Source organism: Microtus ochrogaster, chromosome 7, assembly GCF_000317375.1.
Source record: "Microtus ochrogaster isolate Prairie Vole_2 chromosome 7, MicOch1.0, whole genome shotgun sequence".
In the NCBI taxonomy this organism is placed as follows: Eukaryota; Metazoa; Chordata; class Mammalia; order Rodentia; family Cricetidae; genus Microtus; species Microtus ochrogaster.
Window position 1 is genome coordinate 37,634,901 of NC_022014.1, and position 4,882 is coordinate 37,639,782.

A 4,882-nucleotide genomic window follows, 5' to 3' on the forward strand; every position below is an offset into this window, starting at 1 on the left:
AGCTCTGTAGACCAGGCTGGTCTCGAACTCACAGAGATCCGCCTGCCTCTGCCTCCCGAGTGCTGGGATTAAAGGCGTACGCCACCACCACCCGGCTGAGAGGAGAATTCTTAAGTGATCAAGGGTTTGAAGTTCACACATGCTGGGCCTGTACCGGCACTGCATTAACAATAGGCTTTCTGCATGCATATAGCCGTGTCTCCCTGGAGAAGATGGTCCTACTTACTTTCTCCCCAAGGATGTCTGACCCTTTCCCCGTTCCCACTATGCTGAGGCTGGTCCAGTGGGCCATATGCCCACAGCTATGCATTTATTCTCACAAGTGGCTCCGCCTATCCGGGGTCACCTGCTATAATAGTGAACTTTGTGTCTCCTGGCTTGTTGAAGGGACCTCTTGAACACAGTGGATGATTTTGCTGAGAAGCCTCTTTGGCGGTCCCCCTACAAGCCCTGGGGGGACAATTCTGGGAATACAGAGGAAGAGGTCTTCAAGGAGGAACCTGGTACTCAGATCTCCCCTCCTTGACCCTCTCCTGTCACACTGGCAGATTTTGGTGAGGGGTCCCAAATCAGCCACCTGGTGCAGGGCCAAGCTAGAATCTAGTCGGGAGGGACAGCAGCCAGGGCGGGCTTTTGTTCATCTCTCAGAAAGTGTGTTAAGGCCGGGAGGCTAAGCCTTCTGGGTTCCCACCTTGGAGGAGGCGGCAGCTGATTTCAGTGGCATGTGGGCGCCTAGGCAATCCGGAGAGCCGAAGCCGCCTCATCAGGGCTCGGGAGGCAGATGCCAGGGCCAGAAAGTCCCCAGATCATTACTGCCGGGTTCGGGCTTGGATAGTGAGGAAGCAACTAGAAAAGGGCCAAAGACTGTACCACACTCTGGGAACTGGCAGAAGGGCAGCCCCAAATCCCACCAGGTCCACACGGTAGGGAGGCAGAACCTCCCAGTATTTGAGGCCTTTACCAAAGAGACACTTGCCTTTGAACTCCATTCCCAGCATTCTAAGGTATTCAGACAGACGTGTGCACAAACTAAGGCAGGGGCTGTCTCAAGGGCCTCAGTTCTCCGGCCCTCCTAAGAAGCTGTCTAGGGCTCTCCACTTCCGCTGCCTCTTTCAAAGGGTCTAGTCCCCCACTGGACACCAGAATAGGCTTGTGCGTCCAGGAGAAATTCCTCTGCCCTGAGCCCCCTGTTGGTTTCTCAAGACCGACTTTAAGAAGCAAAAGGTGCCCCTGGACTTGCAGACTGACTGGATGGTGAAGAACCACGTCCAGAATATTTTTACTCCATGACAGCACAGGCGGCAGTAAAGAAATTACTCCAAAGATCCAGGTCTTAGCAGGGGGCATTCTCAGGTCGCTGGTCAAGCCTGTGCACCCACTCCGTACCCCTTCTTGATCACAGGTCTCTCCGGTAAGGTCACGCCTAGGACCGAAGCTGCGCGCAAAAGTGGCTCCGCCCGCTGCCTAGCAAGCCCCCTCAATCAAGCCGGCCGAGGAGGGGGATCGAGAGCTCCTCAAAGTTTCCGAGAGTGTCCCCCCTGCCCCGCAACACACATACCCCGGGACAGAGGTTAGCCCGGAGCAAAGTTCCCTGGTGGCTGTAGCCCGAAACATGGCAGTGGAAGAAAAGCTCGCTGTCAGCATTTCATCTGGTGGTTCACCACCGGAGAGGAGAAAAAGAAAAGGAACAGAAGGAGCCCTTCTGCCTCACCTTTCCTGTTGCTGCACCACCCCGCGCTCACCCGGGGCGGGAAGCTGCCTGCTGAGAGCAGGGACCGAGCGGGTGGGCCGTGCGCCCGCGGCCGCCTTCTTACCTCGGTCAGTGGCCGGGGCGCGGCGCGTCCCGCGTCCTCCAAGATCCGCGCGGCCGTTCCCGGTCCCGGCCGCCGCTGCGCTGGCTGCATTGCCACCGTTGCCGCCGCCGCCTCAGCGCAGCCCCTGGGAGCGCTCCACGCCGAGGGGCGAGTCGCTCCCGGGCGCCGGGCGCCACCAGCCAGCCATGGATTGGGGGCGCACGCCCAGACGGCGCCCCCAGCCACTCGGCGCTCGCTCCGGGCTCGCCGCTGGCTTCTGTCACTCAGTCCCGTGGCAAGCACCGCCGACCCACCCCCTCCCCCGCCGCAGTTATCTGATCCCGGGCAGGGCCGGGCGCGCTCCCCTGCACCGGGTGTGGGTGTCCTGCACCTCCCAACGGGCTTCGACCGCGCAGGGCCCCCTCCCCCGGCGACCGTTCCCAGGGAGGCGGTGGCAGCGCAGTCGCGGCGTGGCCGGGGGAAGACGGGGAACGAGGAATGGAGGGCGAGGAGGCGGCGGGAGGCAGAAGCTCTGCGCGCACCCAGCTCCGCGCCCCGCTGCCACAGTAGCCCAGCTCGGCAACTCCTCCAACTCTCCGCCAAAAGCACGCCCGCCCTGCGCGGCAGCGCCGCTGATCCCGCCCACCACCGCCCTGGTCTGGCCCGGTGGCCCCTCCTGGCCCCAGCTGCCCCCCACACGCACCAGCCACTTGCGCACTGGAGCGCGCGCGCGCGAACACATACACGCGCACGCGCGGGGCACACACACACATCTTTTCGGGGACACGCGCACGCACAGGTGCATGGCAAGCATATACTCAGACTACACACACAAACACACACACACAGGCAAGGGAATCTGGACAGGCTGCACGCAGCAGGACACCAAGCTCAGGCGTCACCTGCACAAAATGCATGTGATGAGGAGCGCAGTGGCTAAAGTGTACAGGTGCACGCATAGTCACATATGCACGTGTGGAGTGGGATCAGTCAACACATCCACACAGGAAGGCTTCTAAGCTCATGCATTCCCCTTGCACACCAAGCACGGGGTGATATGCACACTCTGCCTTCTTTAATATCATATCTCTTCTTTCCATCTTGTATTTAGCTTTCGTCTCTTGTTTTCTTCTGCGTGCTCCTCCCCCTGGCCTCTCCACTGATTTGATTCCATGTGTCTCCCCTCCCCTTGACCAATCTTGACTGGAAAGCACCCCTGGCACTCTGCTCTCCCAGGCTCCTGGAGCCTATTGTCTGGGCCTCACATCTCTGCCTCCTGCAGGGCCTGGACCTTTCAGCCTGGCAGACAGAGATCAGCCTTAGCTGGCCTCAGGGAAATCCCATTTTAACACAGGGCTGACCCCCAGCTCAACCCTAAGGCTGAAGAATCTGGCCAAGAAGGCAGGTCTACAATCAGAACACAAGCTTCACAAAACTCCCCAGCCCCTTGGTCTCCAGCTCCCACATAATGTGAAATAGAATTATGCATTTGAATAGCAGAGACACTAGATGCAGGATCCTAGCCAAGAAATATGGCTTTCTGGCCACCCAGATGCCCAGGCTCTGCTGGCTTATCCAGAGCTCTGCAGAACCCACCAACCCAACTCCAGGGAGCCAATGTCTCATCCAGGCCCCAGAGTCCCCAGAGAACTCTCCCACCTTAGGCTGTGCATATCCTACCTCCTTGACGAAGCAATCCTCCACACAAGGTACTTCAACACTCTGTGTCAGGATTCCCTGTGCTCACATGGATGTTATGGGCTTACTGGGTTACAGGACTGCAGTAAAGATTAAATGAGATCAGTGTGTGTACAGTTCTTAACCTGGGAGAGGGGCTGAGAGAAACAGCTCGTGGGTCTTGGGTACTCAATCTATGCTGGCCTCTACGCTAAGGCTGGAGTTATTTTCCTGTACCCCTGAAAGGTACAACCATTGACCCACTTTGCAGATAAAGAAACTGAGGCACAGAGGGGTAGTTGCTTTTCTAGTCAGAGAGACAGACTGGTGGAGGGAGTCTCAAACCAAATGTATCCTTAAGACGGCCATGTCTACCTGTCTCACCAACAACTGTCCAGTCTACAACAGAGAGAATATGGCTATTCCCAGGGACTCCATTCCCAGGCTCCCAGACCTAACTTGGACAGGCACATGATTTCCACCTTCTCCTGAGTGACCAAGGAGGAAAATGGCTCAGGTTCCTCGCTCCATTTTACCCAGCCCTGGTGCCCAGAAAACAGAAGCCAAAGGCAGGAGTAAGGAGAAGACTTCCCTTGCCTACAATCTTGTCTACCCTCTCAGGGAGAGCAGACACATGTCACACTCAGGGGACTCCACCACAGACATGCCAAAGAGCTCACAGCATGCTGGTGGACAGAAAAATGGACAGAGCTCTATGATGCTCCCTCCGGTCTAGGATCTTTGCTTTTTGAGACAGTGTTTCTCTGTGTAACAGCCCTAACTGTCCTGGAACTCTCTTTGCAGAGCAGGCTGGCCCTGAACTCAGAGATCTGCCTGCCTCTGCCTCCTGAGTGCTAGGATTAAAGGTGTGCGCCACCACGCCTGACTTCAGGTCTAGGACCTTGAGCAGCTCCTGTAATGAGTTCGAGGGCCTTATGCTGGAGCATACACGTACATATGCAGCCACTATCAGCTGCTATCTAAACAAGGGAAGCCTGTGTAAAGTCAGTGCTGGGGGGTCTTCCCCCAGGACCTATTAACAGATACATTTCATGTATAGGACAAGTGTCTTGCCCACGGTCATCCAAAAAAAAAAAAAAAAACACCTGCCAGAGAAGTGGCCCTGATTTCCATAGCTACTGCCTTGTAGATGTCACATTCCGCCCTCTAGCTTATGAACAGGGACCAACTTTATTTCTTCATCAAAATCACATCTCCTTCTAGAATGTTACAATTCTACCAGGCTCATGTTCACAGCCTCCCCATGGGGAGCACGCCCATGCTCAAAGAGAGAGGCCTGTCACACAGGAAGGCTCTCTCTAACCAGGGTTCTAAGAGTGGAGATGTCATCCCTAGTCTTTCTCTCTCTCTCTCTCTCTCTCTCTCTCTCTCTCTCTCTCTCTCTCTCTCTC

General features: G+C 56.6%; 1 protein-coding gene across 1 annotated transcript in view; it reads right to left on the reverse strand.

The window, feature by feature from the left end:
* Kcnj12 (potassium voltage-gated channel subfamily J member 12) overlaps positions 1-2,408 on the reverse strand; it is a 48,503-nt gene extending 46,095 nt beyond the window's left edge. Inside the window, exon 1 of the mRNA XM_013347471.2 lies at positions 1,815-2,408. The gene's annotated coding sequence lies outside the window, so the exon portion shown is untranslated. The remainder of the gene's footprint in view (positions 1-1,814) is intronic.
* Positions 2,409-4,882: the final 2,474 nt, after the last annotated feature.